This window comes from Taudactylus pleione, unplaced genomic scaffold (genome assembly GCF_031769625.1).
Source record: "Taudactylus pleione unplaced genomic scaffold, aTauple2 ptg000129l, whole genome shotgun sequence".
In the NCBI taxonomy this organism is placed as follows: Eukaryota; Metazoa; Chordata; class Amphibia; order Anura; family Myobatrachidae; genus Taudactylus; species Taudactylus pleione.
In genome coordinates this window covers 3876188-3903405 of record NW_028284531.1, presented here as the reverse complement: position 1 = coordinate 3903405, position 27218 = coordinate 3876188, and the positions used below count along the sequence as shown (strand labels likewise).

At 43.4% G+C, this 27218-nt stretch overlaps 1 pseudogene; it reads right to left on the bottom strand.

Annotated features, from left to right (window-relative positions):
- Positions 1 to 6256: 6256 nt before the first annotated feature.
- On the bottom strand, positions 6257 to 6370 carry LOC148523591 (5S ribosomal RNA; annotated as a pseudogene).
- Positions 6371 to 27218: the final 20848 nt, after the last annotated feature.

Genomic DNA, 27218 nt, shown 5'->3' with positions numbered 1-27218 from the left:
ACCCTGCGGTAGGGTCTAGTTGCTGCAAGCCCTGGAGTGATTTTGGCTCTATCAGAGCCAAAATCACTCCCACTGACATCACTAGTGATGTTAGTGGGGCCGGACACAGACGGGTAGGTGTTCCCATGGGAACGCCTCTGTCTGGGCAGCCACGCCCCCAGCACGCCCACCAAAGGGGGCGTGCTGTCAATCACCATCGACAGCACGCCCCCTTTGTAGCGAGACCCCGAGTGACGGCTTCCCCGTCGCTCGCCAGGTCTCGCGCATGCGCACGACGGAGCAGCCTCCGTTGTGCGCATGTGCTTTTGGGTACCATTGACCCGCTTGCGAGCGTCCTGCGCTCGCGAGCGGGTCTGAATGAGACCCTGTGTTAGTACATCCATTCCCACCCAGTGAGTTTTCATCAACAAGTAGATATTGCTTTAGGACTCGTTTACATTTGGATGTAAGTTAATTTTTTGGCACTCCTCTCAGATGTAACAGTACACGCCCACTGTAACACGCACTCATAGGTGTAGCTTTCACAATCTCCCTGAAATGCTTTTTCAAAAGTAGGCAAGTATGGATGTAGTTCTACCCCTGTATGGGAATCTTCATCTGCTGCTCCTGCTTATTAATTTGTTATATTCCAAATGACTCTGTAGCTTCAGACCTCAATATTTTCCTTGCTATAAAGAAACAAAGCAATATGTCCAATGTTCTTCTGCTCATCTGGACATCTGCTTGGGGTCATGTCTTTTACAGATTATGTTATGTGATGCTTTTGATGTATAAACACACATGGCCCCGGTCACAGAATGAGCTCTCTGCATGCGAGGATCAGGATGTCATGCACAGGTTCTGTGAAACCCATAAGCTACACAGAATAAGATCATCATCTTATCCTTCCTCTGTAATCAAATATTTGCTATTCATTATTTTAAAACCTGGAGGTGGACTGTTGCTGTATAAACCTTCAGGGAAATGACTGGAAATTAAATTGAAGACACAAGGTCCTTGAGCCAAGCAATGAGGTCAGACTGTTAAACTGATTCAAAGCAAAAATAAACAATATTTAAGATGTCCACATGCTTGTGGAGGATGTAGAGCTAGTTATATTTAATGAGTCTGTTCTTCTTGATATGTAGTGGAAAAGTACAATACAGTAGCTGTTTTATACTAAAAGTAATCGCACGTGTGTATATATACTGTATATGGTATACAATCGGGAAACCGGCTGCCTTAATACCGGCAGCCGGCTTCCCGACTGTCATATCCCGGCGAGGGTGAAATGCCGGGTGTCTATATCTAGACGCCTGTCATTTCCTGGACGCCGGGAGACAGGCGCCCAGCATCCCGATCGAAAGGATGCCGGGCGCCGCGAGCGGACAGCCTTGTGGGGGGGAGGGTTAGGTTTAAGGCACCCGGGGGGGACTTAGGGTTAGGCACCCCCCCGGGAGGGTTAGGCTATGGGGAGGGAGGGTTAGGCACCCCCGGGGGGGACTTAGGGTTAGGTTTCGGTAGCTTGGAAGGGGGGGTTAGGGTTAGGCACTTAGAGCGGGGATTAGGGTTAGGCACAGGGGGGGAGGTTAGGGTTAGGTACCCCTAAGGAGGGTTAGGGTGTTAGGTTAGATTATACTTATCTTAGGGACGATCGGGATTTCCAGCGCTGTCGGGCTTCTGCTGCCGGGCTCTGCTGATCTGTCGGGCTGCCGCTGCCGGGAATCGAACTTCCGGCCATGTGGCAGCCGGGATTCAATACATATATATCATACATACAGTACATACACATACACACATATACATAAACTCACATAGATAGATAGATAGTAAGTCACCCATTCATTTTACTATTCCCTTTTGTTAACTTAACTTAATCCTAAACCTAGAAATAACACACTGACACATGAATATGGAATTAAAGAGGTCACAGCCAGGATTTATTAATCAAATTGAAATTTAGAAATGGGTGGCAGGAAGAAAGCAGTGCTCCAAGGCCACAGCCCGATGGAAACTAATAATAAATAATAGGGGCGGATCCCCGCCCCGCGTAGACCGACCTGAGGCAGTACCATCCCCCCTTAAATGGCACAGCCTCGGCCCTTCCCTTGGACCGGGACCAGGTCCCCCCTTAGGACGGTGAGCAACTTGCCGCTCTCAAAGGAAAGATGCTCCCCAGGCACTCCTGCGCTAATAATAGGCCGCCCAGGAGCACTGCTTCCCGCCAAAGCCTGGTTCCAAGAACCAGGCCCGCCACCAAACTGTGACCCTTTGAAAATTACAGGAAACTGCATAGGTTGCTGATAATCAGCTCCAGACCCACGCCCGTGAGGTGTACCCCATCAGGCCTATAAAAGCTCTCACACCCTCCCCCTGCTCTCGCACCCTCATCCTGCTCTCACACCCACACCCTCCTCCTGCTCTGACACCTTCCCCCTGCTCTCACACCCTCACCCTGCTGTCACACCCTCATCCTGCTCTCACACCCACACCCTCCTCCTGCTGTCACACCCTCATCCACTGTTGCCAACTCTAAAATGAGAAACAAGCAACTCTTGAGTGATAAAACAAGCCCAAAACAAGCCCAACCCAATCTGATAAAGCCCAAAACATAAACCCAACGTAATATGGTGGTACGGGGGTGGGGGTAATTTAATGAAAACCACAAAGTTGTTGTTCATTTTATTAAAATACATATAAATATTAGCAAAATACAGCTTTTCCCTGCTCTACGAATAGACTCCACTGTGCGAAGTATAGCACAGGGCACTCGGGGTCTGATTCGGCATAGGACGGAATTGCAAAGCCGCACACAAGCAGCTTTGTAATTCCGTCCTTCCTAAAATGCAAATGCAGCAGAAGGTGCCTGAAATCTCCTTGCTGCATCTGTGATCCCAGGCTGCGACCAAGGTTGCAGTCTGGGATCACCATTGCAACCATCGATCGCGATGGTTGCACCTTTGGTCTGGATGCGGTAGTTGAAGCTGGCTGTGTTCTGTCATCATGCAAGGCCAGAAAGTCTGCGTCCATGGATGCAGGTCCTAGCCTTGTCACTCCCGGAAAATGGGGGCTACATGCCCCCGTTTCCGGGAATGCAGAAAACAGGGGCAACATGCTCCCGTTTGCAGGAACGCAGGCCATCTCCGCCCCGCAAACTCCTCTGCCTGTCAATCGGGCAAATGCATACAGGTGTCTGTGCGATATGTGATACCCCCCTATCTGGGTACAGGTGAGGAATGGGGTTCCTATGTACTTTCTCAAGTGATTACAGAGAGGTCAAGAGGTAAGTATATTATTAGAGTAGAAGCAAGTGAATTACAATGTCTACACTTTAATGGGTCAATTACAAGTTCAATTACAATCAGAACAACTCTTCTTATTTGCAATACACAATAAAAATAACCAACAGTTTGAATTTTATTGTACTGGAACACAGCCTCCTGGTTAGCGGTCAAGAATCCTCTCCTCCTGCTGATTCCAAAGATTACTACACACAGTACTTTTCCTAGAGCAGATTTACTTAAACGACCATAACTATACCGCGATAACAATAAACATTACTTTACACAGTTAATTTAGACAGTAAATTAGCCTATTTTCTACACTTTTCTGGCCAGAAAACTACAAGTTCATGAGCTCGTTTACACATAAGTCCCGTTGGTGTACACAATGTTGCCCGGGTGCTAGTTCACTTTTATGCTATCATTGACTGAAGTGGTCCTTTATACTGTTGCTTCTCTTACAATGACTTAGATTAGTTAAAGGGAACTTGGCTGTGAGATCAGTCTCTCCTTAGTAATCCTGCCCAGTATTGCGACTAACGTCTATATAACTCTAGTTGAAGAAGCAATGTTCTGTTACACTTCCAAAAGTCAATGAGGATGCAAATTACCCTATTAGTGGTTTTAACACCGATTAGCTCCTACAGGTAGACTTTATTCTTTCTGCGTGCTGACTGTCTCTTTTCCCCTGAACTTCACTGACTCCCACTACGGTGCTGGCTTGCAATCTCGGCTACTTTGTAACTGTTACAGTCTATGTAGTATCTTTTTCTGGCTGTGTAGGGCGGGCTGGCAGTCGCAGCTACTTTGTAACAGTTTGTTGCTGCAGACAGCCCTAGTTAAATGTTCCTGCAGGCAGCTGGCTTGTGGGCTTACAACAATTGTAATTACAGGGCTCTCTTTAAACGGCTGTATTACTGTATTGTCCCTGAGAACGGTGAAATAATAGTCCCATGAACTGTCTCTTCCCTCAGCTGTCTCCTTAGCCTTTCCTAGGCTGACAGGTATCTACAGGGACGTGGCAGTGATAGGACATAACTGCTATGTAGGCTTGGTATGGGGCTGGTTTCTGGGAAACCTATGATGAGGTCTCTAGCGCAGCTTAGTCTCACTGCCTGCCGCTAGCTGTATTTACTGCAACAGGGGAGTGGGAGGGCATACTGTTCTGCGGGCTGGCTATTAGGCTGGTCTTTTAGGAAAGCTATGGTAAAATCACTGGCGCAGCTTAATCTCACTGTCTGCCGCTAGCTGTGCTGACTACTGTGGGTACAATGTGTGCCATACAGCCTTTCTCACCAGCTCACCCGTTACTCAGCTCCGTCTCCTCTTTCTTTCTGCAGAGTCAACGCTTGTCCCCCAGCTGCTAAGACCAGCCTATCCTTTGCTGCAGCGCCGGCCTCCGGGACTCCGCCTCAGCCGCGCCCCCTCCTGATGACTCCTTCCTCCTTCTCTTGCCGGACGCTTCCTCCGGCCGCTGAAATGGCTCCGGATCAACAGCGGCAGCACCCTCGCCGTCGGGACCGCTCTCCGATCACCTCAGGTAATAAACAGCGCGACAGGGGCTACCTCCCGCTCCGTTCCGTCAGGGACAACTGCGCACTTGCCGCTCGCCCGGGGTCCTGTTAAGGCAGACCTCTCTCCATCTGACAGCCTCCTCAGGGCTCCCTGTAACTGCCCTAACTGTCCACCTCAGCCACCAGCTGCTGTCTCCAGCCAGTTCTGTCATGTGACCTGCTGCTGGCTCCCCACTGCTTTATTCACTCCTCTCTTTCCCCATTGGCTCTGGGTTACCCTTGTGGGGTCCAGAGCCCCAACATAGTAAATAAAGAACAATATAAACAATGACATAATATAACAGCCATAGTACCTTACTTACAGTATATACAATTCTAATATATGTTTTAACATCTATACAAGGGCACACTACTATAAGTGGTACTCCTAGTATCTGGGGTACCACAGATATAGCTGGACCCGTTCTGCACATGCGCAGATTGGGTCCTGCACAGATTCCCAAGCAACTAGTGTGCACTGTTGAATCAAGCCCTCTGTGTGTGGTAAAGTACAGGACAAAAGAGTAATTTAAACAAACACGTCACACCCTCACCCTGCTGTCACACCCTCATCCTGCTCTCACACTCACACCCCCCCTGCTGTCACACCCTCCCCCTGCTCTCACACTCACATCCCCCCTGCTGTCACACCCTCCCCCTGCTCTCACACCCTCACCCTGCTCTCACACCCTCACCCTGCTCTCACACCCTCCCCCTGCTCTCACACTCACACCCCCCCTGCTGTCACACCCTCCCCCTGCTCTCACACTCACATCCCCCCTGCTGTCACACCCTCCCCCTGCTCTCACACCCCCACCCTGCTCTCACACTTTCTCCCTGCTCTCACACCATCCCCCTCATCCTGCTACAACACCCTCACCTTTACTCTCATGCTGCTCACACCCTCACCCTCACGCAGGTCACACCCTCACCATCACGTTGTTCACCCACATTATCAACAGAGATGCCCACCTCTGACAAACTGCCCCCCCCCCCACACCCAAGGGGAGGGGCCCTGCCTATTTTGTCAGTCCCGGGCCCCATAATTTCTGATGGCAGCCTGCTGACTTGTATCCCTGATTATATAGAACAACAAGTAAGAAAAAAAGCAAAGCTATTTGTTGGGGCACACTTAGAGGATAATTCATATACAATAAATTAAAATATAACTTTTATTGATTATACATAAAATTAAGAGGTATCCATACACATTAATATTTTATATCTCAAATTCTAAATTTAAAAATAATCTTTCGGTGTTGGAATCAAACACCCACAAATGTTTGGTAAAAATATTAAACAATTTCTGCATTCCACTGAACACACTTGGATTGAGTATTAATTAATTTATATTGGTAAAATATTCTGTGGTTATTATCATAGATGTTAGTATACTGGCAACACCATGTGCCGTCCTATAGCATTCATCAGCCTGTACAGGTTAACCTACAGCACCTGGTCTTCCTAGGTGGTCTCCCATACAAGTACTAACCAGGCCTATTGCTGTATCGCTTCCAAGATGAGATTGGGTACATTCAGTAAAGTATGGCTGTAGGTTATGATTTTATCACTGCAGAGATGGAAATTGCCCTTTGCACATGGTCTGAGCACAAGTGTATAAATGTAGGACTATCACCTTCGGAAAAGTCCAATTTATTAATAAAAACATATTTCAAGAAAAGTAATGCATAGGCATACTTTAATTGTTTAAGCATAAGTATGATATAATACCTTCAAATATATGAGTATTGGCATGTAATGAATATTGAATGAATATGAATATTTCTGTAAATTACTGTGTTCCAAATAACTTGGTATCTACACAAAATTCAATAAGAATCATTATTTAAAGTCAATCTATAAACAATGTATCCTAGCCTGGTTATTCACCAGATAATCGGAGTCAGCACACAATATTAACTTCTCTTATTATAATACACACAGTTGGTAGGTATAAACCTGTAAGTAAAGAGGAACCATCAGTTTCAAAGCACATAGAACTAAGCACAACACTGCTGAGAGCTCATTGTCCCAAGTAAATCATTATTCAAAAAAAGAAACCAACAGTCCCAACATATATAAAGATTCAGCACACCAGTGCTAGCAACTAGGTATTACAGATAGCAGGTCGTTAATACAAATGTATATGTGTTGCGTGATGGCAACAAAGTGTTATCAGGCTGAAATTTGTGAAACATTTACACGCTGACCAGACATGATAGACTGTCAGCCATAATACTATACCAGTATAAAGTGGTATGGAGTCCGGTCCATGCACTGACTGGTTCTCCTGAAGAAAATGATTCACATATTTCAGCCTGTTAACACTTTGTTGACATATCAGCCTTATAATTATCTCATTGGTTGCCGGATACCGCACAGCAGGACAACTAACAGCAGAAATTGGGGTTGATGACGACAACCACTGCCTGACTTTTGTTTCGTGGGATCACTGCACCAGCAAATCTCTCACTCCCTCTCCTCTGCAGCTTGTATGAGACTGAGTGTGCAAACTGGTTATCCCCACTTATCTATATCTTTCTCTAAATCCTAATTATCATCACATCACGATGTTTGAACATCGATTACCTTTACCTTTGTGAGGATTTTAGAATGATATCATTGATATGTATACCCAATGTATAATCATCCTCTTTTAAGGTGATCTCATACCGTATTCACAGTGATTTAGGTACGTGTACCAGCATCCTTTGTTTACATTCCCAGTGGTTTTTCATACCAACTTATTGATCTTCTCATTGGTTGTCCGATGCAATTTAGCAAGACAACCGATAGTAGAAGGTAGGGTTGATGACGTTGATTGCTACTTTCTGGGGTTACAGCACTCTCTCTCCCTCTCCTCCACTCCTTTGTGTGATAGGGAGCAGCAGAGCCTAGCTGCAGTATCTTACATCCCCTTACTCCTTAGTGTGATAGGGAGCAGCAGAGCCTAGCTGCAGTATCCTACATCCCCTTACTCCTCTCTTCATTATTCACTGTCTTAACCTTATCTTGCTGGGTGTTGATACTCTAGGTTGTCACTCAACGTATCTATTGAATATACTCAGCAACATTCTGACCTGGTGTTTTTATGATTATCATACATGTTTAATGATCTGGGTTACCACCACCGAGATAACGATCTGTGTAAGTCAATTTTAATCTTTTTTCCTTGCAAAAATTAGTAAAGGTTATGTTTTAAGATATTTTGATTGGCATTTAGCTATGAGAGTGCACTCCTATAGAATCTTTGGGTTGAAGTTCTCACAGAACTGATACACCCTTCCCTTTTTGTCTACTTGCATTTACTCTTGAGTATCACCACCACCACCAGTCACAGTGTTATTTCATTACCGCACAATACAGTTTAGGTGGATACAGCTTATTATTTATACGTCTCATACATTCCAACAGACATATGTGGATCTCCTGCCCCCTTTCCACCCACTTGTCTTTCGAATTACCTGCTCCCTTGTCTTTCTAGCCTCCTGCCCACTTTCCACCCGTCTTTCAAGCCTCCTTTCCCGTCTTTCCATCTTCCGCCCTCTTGTCTTTCCAGCCTTCCACCCCCTTGTCTTTCCAGCCTCCTGTCCCGTCTTTCCATCTTCCGCCCTCTTGTCTTTCCAGCCTTCCACCCCTGTCTTTCCAGCCTCCTTTCCCGTCTTTCCATCTTCCGCCCTCTTGTCTTTCCAGCCTTCCACCCCTGTCTTTCCAGCCTCCTGTCCCGTCTTTCAAGCCAACTGCCTCCTTGACTTTCCAGCCTTCTGCCCCTTTTTACGCCCCTTGTATTTCCAGTCTCCTTCCCCGTCTTTCAAGTCACCTGCCCCCTTGTCTTTCTAGCCTGTGTCCCCCTTTGTTACCTTTTGCATTGTTCCCTGTTAACTGGTCCGGGTCTCCCGCATGGCTGGTGGCTTCTCTCTTCGGCAGGGAGCACGACGTGATGTGACATCAGCGTCGCGCTGCCAGCAATCCTGCAGGTAGGAGTAACTGTGTGACAGCAGGAACTGCTGCTGCGCTGCCAAGCAAGATCATAGAGTTCGGCGGCGCAGGGGCAGTTCCTGCATAATGACTACGGGTGTTAGGAGACAAAGTGGGAGGGCACCCTGGGCTTGTGTGTCGGCAATCCAAAGATATAATGGTAGGTTAATTGGCTCCTGAAAAACATTAACCCTAGTGTGTATGTGTGTGTACATATGGTAGGGAATAAAGATTGTAAGCTCCACTGGGGCAGGGACTGTTCTGAATGGTCAAATATTCTCTATAAAGCGCTGCGGAATATGTGCTATATAAATAACTGGTAATAAATAAATAAATGATCACACAGCTGATCACAAAAGATTAAAATTCCACACCAGATGAGAGAGACATGCATTTATGCGCACTAAATACTATATGACTGCAAAAGTAAAAAAATAAATAAGATGGCATTGACTAAACAAATATGTAAAGACAGGACAAAAAAAATCTACCAAAAATTAATTTCATAAATATCATCTATTTTAATAATTCTCCTTTAAATGAGACATCTATAATCTTTGTCTCCAATTCAGTCCTGTAGAATATTGATAAAGAACTAGAGTCTGTCATCCTCCTCCATGATGTATGACTCACTGAAGGTATGCATATATTACCAGAAAAAATATTACAACCAGAATGGCTTATTAAATATACAGTAACTATGACACACAGGTCAGAATTCAAGAAGGATGCAGGTATCATCTTATTTCCAGAGTGGGAAGAGGCTGTTTTTTTTTCTTTTCCTAGCAGAGTGCAGGCTTCCTGTGCTGATATTATTACTTAGCAAAGGCTCAGAGCATTAATCAATCAAAGTCCTATGTCATTCTGCAAGCAAATTGGATCCATCTGCTGGTAGTGCATTTTGGTTATTTTGGGACCTAAAAAAATTTATTATATTTGGCTGAGATAAAGCAAATAAAAATGACCTTCCTCTGTTTGTAGTGCACGTGCCAACCTAAATTAGCAACTAATGAACGTAGTTTGTATTTAAAGGATTTTAATATAATTTAAGTTAATGGCGACACACTGAAAACAGTGCACTCAAATCAGTTTGCAACAACAGGGTAACAGATGTTGGTATTTTTATCATTAATTATACATTTCATTAACATATGATTTATGTCAAACATCATTTAGTGAAAAAAAAAGTGCTTGAGTGATTTGTGCGGATCAGGAATATAGCAACGATTATAAATGTCTGTTTAGTTCAATGTTTAGACTTTAATATGCAGATGTAAAATAAAGATCTATCCAGAATTCAAATAGTGCATGAAGACAGCAGAGAATGTTAAGGGTTTGATACGGGTGTCCATTATCCCATCCTAAATATATAAAGGAGAACAAGAATCAACAGTTTGTTTTGATACTGCAGAAAGAATAAACTTTAATGAGCAACAGATGTTCAGGTAATGTAGTGGTTCCATCATTTTGGCATAGGTAATATTTCACCTGATCAGATGAAGATCTTGCTTCCTAACAATAAATGAGGCTTCACTGTTAAGGTTTAGTAGTTTCATGCTAGAGATTACAGAAATGACAACAATATTTTGAGCACATGAAGTTGTGTGCCTTTTCGTGCCAAGCCTGATGTGTCAGCTCTGCTTTACTATTCAGCACTGTTTTTGTGAATTTAAGGTTTGCTGATTTAATAATAAGGTCTGATGTTGAGGTGGGGGAAAAGCAAAATAAGCAAGAAACTTTGCACCTTGGCAAAACCATGCTGCACTGCAGGTGGGGAGTGTCCAAAGTAAACTAAAATCTAAATTGCAGAGTTTAAAAATAAAGCCGTCCAGCACATGTGGTCAAACATGCAAAAGCAGCCAGTATTTATTCTGCATGTATATACAAAAAACAAACACCCCTTGCATTGAAACATGGTTTGTCCTGATGCAAAGTTACTTGCATTTTTTGCTTTGCCCCTAACTCAGAATTAGGTCTATATAAAGTGCTGGACAGTGATGGTCAGTTCAATCTGCTGTATGTTGTGGTCAGAGTAGGACAAATGCATACCACCCAACATTTAGCAATACTTCCCCAGGACACCTAGCACGCGGGAAAGGGGTCGTGGCCTTGTGTAAGTGAGGCCATGCCCTTTGATGATGATGTTATGGGGGCATGACCGCAGGTCACACCCTTGTTTTTCGACACTCTCGGGGATTTCCCCAGTGCTCCTGGAGCTGCTGGGCAGTCACCAGCCTCTTCTTCCGACACAGTGTGGATGACGTGCACGAGTGCCCCCCACCCATCAAACACTGTGGTCCACAGGTGGGGCAAGGCCTGCTGAAATCGGGATGGTTGAGATGTATGCAAGTGCTTATACATATTTGAATAATTTAGAAAATGTTGCTCATCTCTAATTTTCATATAGACAAGTCTAGGGATGCCAAGGGGAGAAGGGCGCAGGTACTCATTGCACAATCTTCATATGGGATCATTTTCAGAGTAGCCTCGGCCACACCACCATGCTATGTCACACCCCCTTCTCTAGCACTGGGGCTCACTAAGGGCTCTATTCATTATCACTTAATTTCTAGAAAAGCAGGTGAAACATTTTAGAAATGAAGTTTTCAGGCCAGTCATCGAAAAGGTAACGCATGAGATATCACAGATACAGATATATCCTGCTTACCTTTCTCTCCCGGTGTGGCCCGCTGTCTCATACACTAGTATGGGGACAGAAATACATCAAGCTCCGAAAACAGTGGCATCCTGAAGAGGGTGACACCAAAATACCGGCTCCTCTGCAGTGATAGGAGCCAGGTGCTCCAGTGTGACATTCTCCTGCAGCACCTGGCTCCTGTCATAGAAGAGGAGCTGACAGTGCTGACAGCCCAGTCTCTGGGGGCAGCCCAGCATCTCCGGCGATGCTGGGCTGCCCCCGGAGTAAAGTCATTGGGATCCCCAGCGAGGCCACACCCTCTTTATTTTATTTTGGTTGTGCCTCCGGCACGCACGCAGGGATAGTCTGAGTGCGCACCGGGTGTCACCAGACCCAGTGATGCCTCTGTCCGAAATTACAATATTTTTGGAGCTTGCCTGTGGGAGCATTTGCCATCTTCAGATGGTGTTTGCTCCTGCTCGCAGCGCACACCCCACTCCTCTCCTATGGGAAAGAGTCCCGGATTGCGAAGATTAATCCTTTCTGATCCCTCCGCCCCTGTTCGGCTCCTACCGTTTGACGCTGATGCTTTTATGTGCATCTTCAGATGGCGTTTGCTCTTGCTCGCAGCACACACCCCACTCCTCCCCTATGGGAAAGAGTCCCGTGTTGTGAAGATGAATCCTTTCTGATCCCTCCACCCAGTGTCGGACTGGGACATGAAGGGCCCACGGGGTCCCATGCTTAAGGAGTGTTGTCATCCACCAGTGGGGGTGTGGCCAGCCACCACAGATACTTGGCTTACCATTAGGCAAATCTTGGTGTAGTTTCTATAGAAGGGAACCAAGCCCCCATGCTGATCAGTGGTCCTGCTCCTCCAGGTAACTGACCATCTAATAGAGTAACAATGTATAATTTGAGGTCTGGAAACTGACACCTAGAGGAGGGGGTGGGCCCACTGGCAGTGGGGCCCACCAGGGATTTCCCCTGTACCCCTGTGGGCCAGTCCAACCCTGCCTCCTCCCCTGTCCGGCTCCTACCGCTGGACACTGAGGCTTTTGTGCACCTGCGTGAACTCTAATTCACGCAGGCACACGAGTTTCACTGCTCCGAAAGTAGCTGTGAAAAGATTCACTGCTTTGCTTTTTGAATCAATTGTCTCCGTGGCGGAGCAATGATGAATTAGCTCGACGCTCGCAGCGAGTTGGAATATTAATTATTCGAGCTCGGACCCCGATAATTAACATAATGAATAGAGCGCTTGATGTCTCAGCAGCAATGGACAGACCCTGTCTGTGACTGCTCTATTTTGCATTCCATTCAGAACATTGTGTAAGTAGACTTTGGCTAAAATTGGACTAGTTACTCATTACATCTGCTGAAGAGAGGCGAGAATGGTGACGGTCTGGCTATTATTGTGACACATATTAAATACTGAAATGATTGCAAATGAATTAATTAATTACTTTGCTGTTCATCCGTGCCTCTGTTCAGCAATTGTGCACACTCCTAAAACCTCCATGTCAGACTTTCCCACCTATGATAACGAGTCTTGCTTATTATACTATATTTCGGCGTCTGGCTAAAGCTAGGCATCGGTATTTAGACACCTATCTTTAGTACACAGTCTGGATACCGACGTCCGGCATTCCGGATGCCGGTAAATAAACTGCATTCCCCACATTATATTAAGAAAATCCCTTTAATTTGTAAGCACTGCTTTAAATTGCTTCGTTTCTTGCATTGAAACCCACACAAGCAAACATTGTAATATTGTTTATGTTACTGGGTTATGGTTACTATTGCATTAGATTTTTTTAAATTAAATTTTACCTTGAGGAAACAATAATACTGAATATAAAATAAGTTTCTTTATGAAAAAAAAGTATGTCAGTATGCTCCACTGAATATTTTCAGTGAATATCAATGTTACTTATTAATAACCTCTTAAAAATGATGTGCAAAGTGCTGTGCAATATGTTGTTGCTATATAAATAAAGGATAAAAATAAAGTTAAAAACATTCTTAAAAGTAAATATCTTCAAAAAAATGTTGTTTGCTACCTATCAGGATATAAAAGAAGGAACTGTCTGTACTTGTAAGACAAACAAAACAACCCCCACGCAATAAAACATAATGGCAAAAGTATATAAACGTAGTCTTTGTGCCATGTCAGTAATAATGGCAAAGGAAGTAGTAGCGTGACATTCATTTTGGTATAATGCTGCTTTTCATTTGTTTTTCTTTTGCTTTGCTTATTACTTGTATGTCTTGTCACATACACACTTCACGTCATATAACATGCTCTGCTCCCAAATTTCCCATCATTTGCTTCTGCAGGTATCTGGCCTGAATTAATCAGTTGATGAAAATGGAGTCTTGAAAACATCAATTAATTAATTCAGCTCAGGTAACTGCAGTAGTTAAATTAAATTAAGTGGGTGGTGCTCGAGAAGCATTACAAAAATAAATCCAGACTCCAACTAATGAGTAAAGGGATGCAATATTCATTATAAATTAGGTTGTAAAATTCATTCAATATTAAAGCTACAGCTTGCTGACTGGTCACTATTGGTTTCTTTCAGGTGCACATGTTTTCTGAAAGACCATTTAAATCAGAAACAGGATTGCAAGTCTATCCAGCAGGTATACATTTACCCTCTCAGCCATACGGGGTACACTAGAGACTGGTCACCTGACATGAGGCTGACATGAGATGCACTCTTGCAGCTGAGCAAATATTACCAATTTGGCCACATAACTTAAGTGCCAAATTGAACAAACGAGTGGACTGAACAAATGGATTACTAGGGGCACATAATTACCTGACGCAGACTGGCCATGCACACAGTGCAGTGTGGTCACCAGTGACCAGATGTGCCGCCTGGCCCAGTCAGTATCAGGTTTATGACATGTATGTCTAAGGTTGGAATTTTATTGGACTCGGCAATCATTATGAGCCCATAGTAAAAGTAAAAATAACCGAACTGGCCTTTGAAACTGCAGCATGTTTATTATATGTTTTGTAATAGCTATCTTTAGGATTGTTTTTTTTAATAATACTATATTAGTCTAAGTTAAATAAATTCAAAGTACTTATAGAGGTTAAATAACATTTAATTTAACTAGCAATAGGATGCAGATATAAAAATAGCAATTATGAAAATAGAGAACTTGAACAAAATTTAGTTACCTAGTTTTATAGGCTCTTGGTTATAAAATATGATCTACAATGTGAATCTCACCTCTTTATCAGCCGTATCAACCAATATATTACATAACCTTCCTTTCTTATAACATTTTCCTCTTTCTGCTATAGCCTTCAGCCTTATTACAATGCTCATTGCCGTCAGTCAGTGGTATTAACTCCCAGGGGTTCAATGATGATACTGGGCTCAGTGGCATCAGGTTTTGAAATGAGGGGTAAAGTGAGGTGCCAACTATTTGAATGTCATTTTTTTATTGTTTTAATTCCACTATTCCAGTTAAGAAAATTCTGAAAAATAATTTATTGTAAATGACAGCATGTAAGCCATTAGGCTTTGATGAATAAAAGCCTATAAATCAGCAATCTTACTTATTACTAGTGAAGGATTTTCAGGCACCTCAGTTTGAAGGGTGTGTGGTTTGGGTGTTGCTTCAGGTTGCTGCTCATGCTAGACGGGTTGAGGGGAGAACATGGGGAACATATGGAATGTGGAAAATGGGAAACAAAATAGAGCTATCCAGTCAGTGCCATAACTAGGGTATTTGGAGCCCAGGGCAAATTTGAAAAAGGAGCCCCCCCCTATGTGCGCGCACCGCAGATGCGCGCAGTGAAAAATGGGCGTGATCACAAGGGGCGTGGCCACTGCAAAATGGAGCATGTCAACATGACACCCCTTTCTTGTCACTGGGAGCATTTCTTTCCATTTGCACCTTATACAGTCCCCCCTATGCAGTGCCCCTAAATGTGGTCCCCCTTATGGAGGCCCCCAGTAGTACCCCTTATATAGTTCCTCCAGTATACAATGCCCCCAGTAGTGGTCCCTCTTATGGAAGCCCCCAGTAGTGCCTCTTATGCAGGCCCCCAGTAGAGGCCCTTATACAGTACCCCCAGTAGTGGTCCCCCTTATGCAGCCCCTGATTAGTTCCCCTTATACAGGCCCCCAGTAGTGATCCCCCATATGCAGTGCCCCTTACACTGTTCCCCCTGTAGTAGTCCCCCTTATGCAGCCCGCCATTAGTTCCCCTTATACAGTGCCCCCAGTAGTGATCCCCCATATGCAGCCCCAGTAGTGATCCCCCATATGCAGCCCCCCAGTAGTGATTTCCCATATGCAGCCCCCAGTAGTGATCCCCCATATGCAGCCCCCCAGTAGTGATCTCCCATATGGAGTGCCCTTTATACAGTGCCCACAGGAGTGATCCCCCCATATGCAGGCCCCCAGTAGTGCCCCTTATGCAGGTCTCCAGTAGTTATCCCCCCTATGCTGTCCCCCGTGTAGTGGTTCTCTCTTTTCAGAGCCCCCTGTAGTGGTTCTCCCATTTAAGTTCCCCCTGTAGTGGTTCTCCCTTTTCAGTGCCCCCAGTAGGAAGCCCCTTATTTTGTGCCCCAGTAGGAGTCCCCCTTGTGCAGTTCCCCCAGTAGTAAGCCCCTTATATAGTGCCCCAGTAGGAGTCCCCCCTGTGCAGTGCCCCCAGTAGTAAGCACCTTATATAGTGCCCCAGTAGGAGTCCCCCTTGATGCAGTGCCCCCTGTAGTAGTCCCCCACAATGCAGTGCCCCCAGTAGTATCCCCCCTAGTATTAGTCCCCAGTAGTGGTCCCCCCCAATGCAGTGCCCCCAGTAGTATCCCCCCCAGTAGTAGTTCCCAGTAGTTCCGCCCCCCTCCTGATAAATACACACAGAAATTAAGCAATAAATAAAAGCATTGGGGGGGAACACTACTGGAAGCCTAGTGCCGGTCCTGTGTAAATGTGTAGCGCTGACCGCACTCACTGTGGTCGGCGCTACACTGGCTAACTAAGGCGGGCCGGTACCGGTCCCACGGCACCCAGGGCACGTGCCCCGCTCACCCTGCCCTATTTACGCCACTGTATCCAGTATATGTGATTTGCATGCTAAAGCAGCCAGTACTGTCCCTGCATGCAAAAACCCCCAAAACAAACATTGTTTTGCACCTCTTGCATTGCAACATGGTTTGTCCTGGTGCAAATGTGCTCCTTTTTTTTTTGCTCCCAACTCTGAAAAAGGGGTTGACAGAGACAGACATAGAGAGAAGGGAAGCAGACAAACACACAGTGCATGTGACAAACATGGGGGACAGAGGACTGGAGTCAGGGGTAGGCAGTGAAGAGATGATTTTACTAACATTGTATTCCACCACTGGCCGGCGATGCAAGAAACTTGTTATCCATTGGTGTATTCCAAAGATATGGGCTTTCAGTTACACTTCGTAAAAATAAAAAATAATATTTGTAAATAATGTTAGACAAAAAAATAATGTTCAAATTATTTACCATGGAAAAGATTATTTAATGAAATGATAGCAGAAATATTTTAATGGTATTTGAACAGTACCTTCACAATCCTTGTTATATAGCATTAACTATAGACTGTGAATTGTACCACTGCTAATGTAGCTATGGGCCTGATTCAGAGCCAGACGCAATTAGCGCTCGCTCGTCCAGAAAATAGGGGTGGCTATTCAAATAAACTGTTCGCTCTTTGCGGTCGGTTCATGCCTCTAGGTCTGAACGAGCGAACAAAACTTGCGGTCGTTTTTTGGGAAACTACGCCCCCTGGCTGCTCGCATCCTACGTCATGTCCGCTATTTATTAGATTAATCGAGTACATCGACCAGGGTATGAGCTGCTCGCTATTCTTGTGGTTGGTTTTTGCTACCACAATTTTGCAAGCAGTTCTGGCTATAAAATAACCCAGTGACGTGGTCAATGACGCTGCTGTTTTAATTATGCACACCCATAAAACGCCCGTTTTGACCTTTAAGCACGCCTGCGATTGGATCTCCACTCCCCGTTTTCAACCACCTTCCCCTGTTACCACCCACATACGCCTCTTTCTGTCAATCAAATTATCAGACATTCGCTATTTTGCGAGCACATGAATTTCGATCGCACTGACTGGTTCGCGCATGCGTATAACGATCCGTACGCATGCGCAGTTGGGCAAACATCGCTCGGATCGAACGAGCGGCCGCTTACGAGCGGCTCTGAATCAGGCCCAATGTCAGCAAAATGATTAATAATTATTGCCCTTTAATATATCTACTCCAAAGTCTACTTTTGTGGGTCAACGCTTTTATGTCTTTATGAAGTGGTTTGGTTTCCCCAAGGGAAATCTGCTTTTCAGACTGTGGGCCAAATGTAACAGGGTGCGATTCTTTTGTGCGGGACAAACTCAGACCTTCTCGCACATTTGGAAGGTGCGAGTTTGTCCTGAAACTCGCAAATGTAACAGGGTGTGAGTTTAAGTGTCACAGTTTGACTCGCATGCGAGTTAAACTGCCGGTAAACTCGCCCCTGGTCAATACAAGGTCCGAAGTTATACAGAAGCCTTCACAGATCTGTGAGATCTGTGAAGGTTTCTGTGTTAGAAAAAAATGACACAGGGTCCTCCCCTAAAAGCACAACCAGCATTGGGCTTTTCTGAGCCAATCCTGGTTGCGAAAATATGGGGGAAAAAAAAGACGTAGGGTTCCCCCATATTTTCATCAACCAATAAGCCTGGTTGTGGAAATACAGGGGACAAAATGAGTACAGGTCCCCTGTATTTCCCATAACCAGCACCGGACTCTTTCCAGTGGAGGTGGGCTGTCGCTGATCTGTGTTCTGAATGCAACAGCACATTCAGCACTGTCGCATAGAGCGCAGAGCGGCTCCCGAGTCCTCTCATCAGTGTCACGTGATACATTATGTCTGTGACACTGATCACTGATGTCGGCCTTCAGGAGCCGCTCTGCGCTCTATGCAGCAATGCTGACTGTGCTGCTGCATTCACAACACAGAGTCAGAAGGTAAGTAAACAGGTGGGTGGGGATAGGCTCCATGTGGCAGGAGAGGGTTGTAGGCTCCATGTGGCTTGATGAGGGCCCCCACAACTTAGTTGCCCCAGGACCCCCACAAGCCTTAATCCGGCCCTGTTCACAACTAGTGTTACCACTCATTGTGTATGATAATGATGCTCCAGCCAATCAGCTCCTAATCGCCATCTGTTTGAAAAATGACAGTTGGGAGTTACTTGGCTGGTTTCATAGATCCGCAAAATATATCAGTAGCTATATGTACCGTATTACATGTTACAGGGAAATGTGAGTTCTTAACGGGATAGTAACTGATTATATCTAGCACTACAGGAGAGTCCAGACATAAAATGACTGGCAGTACACCATAAAATAAATATTTATATGGATATCTTACACAAACAAGGCACGGACTAGGGGGAGTTCATAGTGTGGTTGATGAGGTCCACAGAAGAGCCTTGAGGGATTACCAAAGGCAGTAACGTGGGCGGCAAAACCAATCTGTAAAATGACAGGTTAGGTGGGGCATGTGCCCTGGTGTCCTTCCCTGAATCACCTGTGTAACACCCATTATCAACCTATTAGATTGATTATTAATTCCCAGTAGATTTGTTTTATATTAAAATGATTGCTGCTCAGGATCATGTTCTTATCTAATTTTTTGTAAGTTGTTTCACCTTCATAAAATTGAGAATATTTTGTACAAGCACAAATTTGTGCCCCATTAACTTCTTTTACACTGATATAAACAGCTCTTTATATCATGCTAATGAGCCCCATAAGACCGAAACACATTCATGCATGAAGGTTTGGTTCAGACTAATACACTTCAATTTACAAAGTAATATTCTGCCAAATTCCAAGGATGGTCATTTTTGTGTTCGCATCCCAGTATCCAGAATGCTTTGGGAACATGTGGCATTAATATATTAGTAGCAGCACCAGTGTAACACCTGCACTCCTGATAATTTCGCAAAAGCAATACTAGCTAAATATTAGATGGTATCTCTGCTGTAAAATAATAAAAGAATATAATATGACTGATAAAGCACTGAGAGGTTTGTGTTTGAGTTCACAGTGTATTTGTAGAAGATGACAACCTGGTGCACAAGACTGAATACATTTTATTTCTTTTTTTAGGAGGCACATATTTTTTTTATGGGTTTGATGGCTTTAGCAGAACAAAACATTAATTGCCTTTAAATTCCCAGCAGGAAAAACAAATGTTCATTCCAAATGCTGTGCTAATTTGTGATCATTTCCTTTATACAATATCAGTTAGGAAGATGTGACAATTCACAGGCAGTACTTTGCCACCATGTTACATCTTCCTTAAACAGCAACACTGAAACGTAGAGGTTGTATGAGAGGATGTTACTAAGCACTTGTGAATTTTAGCATCATAAGATGAAATTTAGTCACACAATATCAGATTTGTGAACGCCAAGTTCTTATTCTGCTGAATGAATGCTGCACTGTAGAATTTGTTTGCTTTTAAATCTTCCCCCCTCTTTATTTTCTGCATGTGAGATGCCTGTTCCTGTGAAATGGGGTTATTAGTGAGCTTTGCAAAGCTTTTATCGTTCCCTGCTCCATCTAGGTTCACAATAAAGCAACCAGACTAGGCCGCAATTGATGGAAAGAAAACCAACATTGATCTGTTCATCAAATATTGATAAGCCTTGATGGCTGTCCAGTGGCTGCGCTATTTTATTGGCATACAACAGTGATAAGAGCCATCATCATTTAAGTAGAGATAATGCAAGGAATGTACATTCATTAACCAAACTGTGTGAGCATACATTTCTCACAGCTACCAGCAGGCTAAATATGATTTAGTGGTGCACCTGCTAACTTAGTTTTACCTTATTCTTTTATCTATTTTTCACCATATAGGCATCATTTTCCACATAGTTTGTAACTGGACAGAAAGCACGAGTGGCTGAACAGTGTATTGATGTAGGTATAACAGGAATGTAAGTAATCCAAATTTTAGGGGTAGATGTATGTTTCTAAAAAAGAAAAGTGGAGGTGTTACCCATAGCAGCCAATCAGATTGGAGAATGCACAAGTAAATGATAGATATAATGCCTGCCCGCTATTTGCTCCAGGAATAGCCCCCGTACAGGACAGCAGCACTTGCAAACGCGCGGGAGGTGTTCTGGTTGCTTGGAAACCCCCCTCCCCAGCCCACACCATGACCACAATAGAAATAGTAATATAATAGAATTTTACTAGTGCTGCATGTTCTTCTCAGTATCACAAATGAAATATTTAGCCCCACCTGTGCTAGCCAGTAATAAATACATCCGTGCACCAACTAGGAGAACTGGAAAACATGAACTGTTAGGGGTGCAATGCTATAGACCATCAATAGGGTTAATTATTAATACTGTATAATAATACACTATCCAGTGCATAACGAGACCAATATGTACATATATGCCCAGGGCAGTGCTACGTTCTGATGCTGCTCCCCCAGACTCCCGGACTTGCACCAATGCTCTGGAATGGTGCCCACATCTGAAATAAAAACATTCAGCTCATGCAGGATTGCCCTACTGCCGCATTTAATGACTGATTGCTGGTCCTGTATATGCCGGAATTATGACACACAATACACTTTGTATGATGCATATTAAAGCTGGTTAAGTGCTAATTATGTCCTCTTCATGGACTGGCCACACTCGCTCTATAATCAAGCCTTTGGAAACTCCCCTCTAGAAACCCTGTGTCTGCCACTGCTAACTGGCGTCATTGTGCTACCAGTCAGTGTAGAGGAGCAGGCAGCAGAGAGGAGCCAGATTGCCACCAGCTAGAAATAGGCAAAAGAGAAAGAAAGCAAGGAGGACAATCTGTAGAAAAGTGAAGTTGAAAGAACCCTCAGATAAGTAAAGTACAGTAGTATATTGAAGCACTAGAGAGAATGGGATTGGGATAAGGGAGTTAGGGGTCACAACAGTTGTGCCTAGGGGTAGCCTGACCCCTAAATCTGCTCCTGGGTTAATATTGTAAGACATACTTGCTCTTCCAGAATGTCCAAGAGACTCCCATATTTCATGGAGCTCTCTCCCAAGAGAGTAGGCCAGCCTCTCAGATCTGCAAAAGTCTCCTGAGAAGTGGGTGGTCCGGGGTTCAGTCAGTGACATGATTCGCTGAAAATCATGTTATGTCATCATGGCCCCACTGCACAATACAGCAAATTGCAGGACTATACAGTTGGAGTGCGGCTGTGATGATGCAATTCATCACAATTTCAATACCTCCCATCTGGGCTTCACCCACTGACATCTACTGGCGGGTCAGGGTAAATGGTAACCTATAACTCAAATTTCTATAAAATATTTTTAAAAAAGCTACAAAAACATGTTTCTGGAATGGCAAATTTAAATCAGCTTAAATTAATAAAAACCAATTGTGAACTATGTAAACATATTTAAAATGCATACTATTCCATTATGAAATTGATAGTAGAAAACCATTTAATAACACAGTGTCAGCATAGATTCCTTGTTCAGAATGCCCAAATGCCATGTTGTTGAAGATTCTGGTTTGGGGAGTTTCTTCATGTATGAAGTCTGTGATAAGGAGGAGATTGTTACTTCTTCATTGAGTCCTAGTTTTGATGAATTGTGATTCCTTGATCTGGTGTTTTAACAGAATGAGCGTACTTGCTGAGTTCTACGCTGTTATAGCTACAATATCACGTCTTAAGTCAAGGATAATGGAGCAAGATTCTGAAAATGCTGTTCATTCCTGAGTAAGAAATAAATTTTGAGTTTCCAGATTCAAATGTTTGTACAACAGTGAAACTGAACAAAGAGTGCCCAATGAGCTCGCTCAAATTGTACATCTTCACTACAGGAATCTGGAATAGGGGGGTTCAAATAGACTTGCTAAATTTGATAGAAGGGCATCCTGGGTTAAGATTTTTACAGTGTTTTTATTCCTGAAGTTATTTAATTTGGAGAAACTTTGTGGATCCTCCATTTGGTATTTAAGGATGTCTATCTTTGACCTGATATTTATTTGCTACTAGCTGGAGTACCTGGCATTGCCTGGGTTTTTAAAAATGTTTGTTTACACATCATCCTCCAACCAGCCTCTCCTTAGGCAGGCCTCCCAAAAAGTGTGACAAACTTCCCCATCAACAGTCCTAAGGAAGTAAGACCTGTAATGGTGTAAAGCAAACTTCGGAGATAGAAGCATTCAAAATTTGTAGGATGTACAGTGTAAACATGGCCAAGAGCTTCTGTTGCTCTTATACCAGAATGACCATCTACAGCGAATCCCTGTCTTCTGCACAGAAAAATTTTGGGAGAAGCATTCTATGTGTAATATTTTGGCAGCTCATAGTACAGCAGGGTCCTTGCAAACTCATCATTTTGACACAGTAAGAAGAAAGAAGTCAATGTTGTTGTGTAATTTGGTATAGTCAGAGAGCTGAGAATGCTGGCAAAGTCTGCTAAAGCTCTCTTCCATAATAAACATTAAGACCATGACAAAACATAACAACACAAAACGCTTGCTCCCAGGCCCTACCCATATGCCGTGAGGTCCCACAATGAGCGTTCAGCAAAAATTGTGTTTTTAAATTAATTAAAAATTAACAGTAATTCATTTTGAATTAACATTTTTTTAGTTGCCTCCGCCGTGTTTTAATACGCTTGTATGTAAAATGTCACGATTTTCGCTTGTAAACTGTGGATTTGTATAGAAAGACAGAAGTACAGAAAGACAAATTTTCGCTTTGATATAGTAGAGAAGATAGAAAAGAAAAAATAGTAGATAAACTAAATCCTTTTGTAATTCTGTACCTGACCTGTAGAGGGCGAATGTTATGCAAAAAATTTGGTTTTTCATTAATAAAAAATTAACAGTAATTAATTTTGATTTCAAATTTTTTTATTTGGCTTCGCCGTATTTTAATATGCTCGTATATAAAATGTCACGATCGTGGCTTGTAAACTGTGGATTTGTATAGAAAGACAGAAGGACAAATTTTTGCTTTTATATAGTAGATAGCTTGGAAAGTACATATTGCACTGATAGCAGCCCCTTTTGTTCTAGATTCCTCTATAATAGTTCAGTTTAAAAAGTGGTTTTAAGTTCTTTAATAGTGCCCGCTAGAGTAGGTTGTAGCTCATCTATGTCCGAGTCTAGGTCTAGGAACTATTGATTGGGTTGTGGCGTTGGCCCCATTTTTTTTTATCCCTCTCTCTCTTTTTTTTTTTAAGGAACTTGCTGCATCCGATAGCCTTGTTATTCTTTTGTCTTTGAAACAATAGTTGTAAAGCATGATACAATTATGACATAGGTTAAGTGTTACATTTACTGTATATTTTTATTACAACTAGTTAGTAGATGACCACATTTTAAGAGAAGCTAAGTGTGTCTAAGTAGTAATGTTTACATATAGAAATATTAGAAACATATACTAGACAGAGTCTTGCTAGGAGTGATAATTACATCTTTAGGTAAGAAAATAAGCTGGGAGCTTATTTGTACATTAAATCATACACAAAGGGGCTTCTAAGGAAGACTGTATGGTGAAGTAACCTCCTTATTATATGGGCTTGGCTGGAGTTGATTCCAGAGCAGAGCAGTGGACAGTTTAGCAGTAAAGAGTCCCTTGTGTTTTTAAAGCCTTTGACCTGATGTCAGCTTTAGCCCTGAGACTTGAATATGGGGGAGGATTTCTAGCAAATTACATAAAGCCCTGGTGAAATAATCTGTGCTGAACTAGCATGTAGGCTTCCTGCGGGGAGGTGAGTTGTGACTTGCCAGATGTAGGCGGAAAAAAGACCCATGCAGCGCCTGGGTCACGTTACCCTGTCCCCCCCCCGCCTCTTGGACCCCCCGTGCCTGCTGTCCACCACCGGCCTTTTGAATACAATTTTTTGTTTTTTTTCATGAAAAAAAATTGTATCAGAGTTCAGTCAGCCGCCGGAGGCCCTGTCCCCATGTGTTCAGTGGTTTACTCCAGCTCCCACCATGCACCCTGACATCTGACCTCAGAGGAAAACGAGGATGGCTTCACATATTTAGGTGAGCTATCCAGAGCTCCCCACAAGCACATGTATGAGCATAGTTTCTTGAAGGACCGTTCATGCAAAAGGAATAGGATTTACTTTATAAGGAGGTAGGCTGAAGTTGCAACTGAATTATTATTTTAGATTTTGTGATTTCATACAGATCCACATAAAAGCCTGGAACATGAGAGTACTACTAGAGCTAGAGGAAAATGTCTGTACATAGGTATAGAGCTAGGGATGTGCACCGGACCATTTTTGCTGGATTTGGATTTGGCTCTGATTTATCGTCCGGCTTTAGATTAGGATTTGCCAAAACACCCTGACTGGTTTTGGATTTGGATTTTTTACAAAAATTTACAAAAAAAGCTAAAACCACATAATTTGGGCTTTTTTTTTGTTCCTAGAGTATTATTAATCTCAAGAATATAAATTTCCAGTCATTTACTGTCAATATAGACCACCTCACAGCTCACAAAATAGTTTTCACCATTATTGGCCAAAGATTGTAGTGAGCTGGCCGGTTACTAAACGACAGAGCAGCGGCACAGACACCACAGTTTAAAGCACATCTAGGAAACATTGCCACACAGCAGTGGCAGAAATGAAAGGTAGTGCAAGATGGAATTGTCCTTGGGCCCTCCCACCCAGGGGCAAACGCAGGCATTTTATGGGGGAGTTTCTATATATATATATATATATATATATATATATAGATATATATATATATAATAAAAATACAAATGTGATTGCTCTCCCTTAATCCACATATTACATATTCCGGGTGCCTTCACAAATGCATAGAAATATGTTCATATACTACACGACGGTGCGGCACTCCTGGATAACAAATGTTCATTACAGCAGCTGTACATGCCGCTGTTTTAATAATATATAATTTGTATACACATACATACATAGACACACACATACAGTATATACATACACACATACATACTGTATGTCACACACACACACACACAGAAACTTATGTCACATACATTACAAAAAACTTACCTTACAGCAGATCTGATAGGGACAGGATCTAGCAGGCTGGCACCATGTTCTCAATACCCGCCCCCGCGCGGCAGATTGCCGCGATTCGCTGGTAAATCAGGAGGGGGCGGAACCAAATGACTCAAATCTAATTAAATTGCGTCTTATTGGCTCCGCCTACTCCATAATGACCCGCGAATTGCGGAAAAATTGCCATGAGGGGGCGGGGCTTTAAGAACACGTTGCCTGCACTCCAGTTTGTCAGGGGGGGTTTCTGGGTACTCAGAAACCCTCCCTGCATGCGCTACTGCTCCCCTCCACCCTTATGTTGGATATTAAAAAGGACATGCAGAGTAACAGTACTTGTATACAGTACACAGTGGGGTAAAGCACAAAAAAAACATTTTATTTGTAACTTTTTAAAAACTTTTATTAATTTTTTCTTACTTTTTTAAACTGTTTTAAAAACTGTTCTTGCGTTAACTTGTCACAGTACTTGTGTGCTATGAACATGGAGTGGGGTATGGCCCAATGAGTCACAGTGCTTTTATACACAGTGGACTATGGCCCAAGGAGTCACAGTCCTTGTATACACAGTGGGGAACGGCCAACAGAGTCACAGTAATTGTATACACAGTGGGCTACGGACCAAGGAGTCCAGGTGCTTGTGTACATAGTGGGGTACAGCTCCAAAAAAACATTTTTTTTTACTTTTTAAACTTTTTAAAAAATATATTATTTAACTTTTTTCTTACACTGTAGCAGATGGGCATGAGTACAGCGCAGCATACATCAGCATGCCTTGTACACACAGCGCTTTGTGAGTCTGGACACAGCCACTTTAATCAGCAGAGTATAGTGCTGCATACATCAGTGTGCAGTGTGCCGCCTATACACAGTCACATTAACAGCACAGCCACTTGTGAATCTGGACACAGCCACTTTAATGAGCAGAGCAGTGTGCAACGTGCGAGTGAAATGGCTCCGAGTCCCGGTCGCGGCACCTTATATAGAAACCAACTCTCATGAGAATCCAACATCGGGAGGATAACGTTCGGCCTTGAAGTGGGATCCAAGTCAGGCGGCTCGGGTGGACTAGGATCCCTGGTGTTTGGAGCACTTCAGATTCCACAGAATCTGAGCCGCTCATCTCTATATAGTACTGTTTCAATGATAGAAGTCAAAAGAATTCCTCATGGGGTGGTAATATAAAATTCACTAGCAGAATAAAAACATGGATTGGATGTCTTTCCTACACTAAATAGTATCTGTAACTGCAGGGCTGGGGTTGAAAATGTTCACTGGCCTATACTGAGAATGGGAGGAGCTGTGACCAGTGCTATGTGGGTGTGGCCTGAGTCATGTGGGTGTGTACACCCCCTACACTATTAGCCTCTCCCTGAATACATAAAAGTAGAAAAATTGCATCATTTTGTAATAAAACTAGAAAATCAATTTTAATACGTATAATTTATGACCAACTGTGTGGCCAGCTAGGTATGCTGGCATAATGATGGGCCTATTTTTATGTGTAGGCCTGGAGATGTAGCTCTATCATTAATCTAGTCCTGTGTAACTATAATAAGGGGAAAAATGGCAATGATTCATCCAGAAAACTTCTCAGATTGCCTGTTGGGGTCAGGAAGGATTAATTTCCCCCATATGAGGCTAAACTAACAACTCTCTCCATTATATCATTCTCTGGTTTAAAACCATTAGAATTTAAGAAAGGTTGAA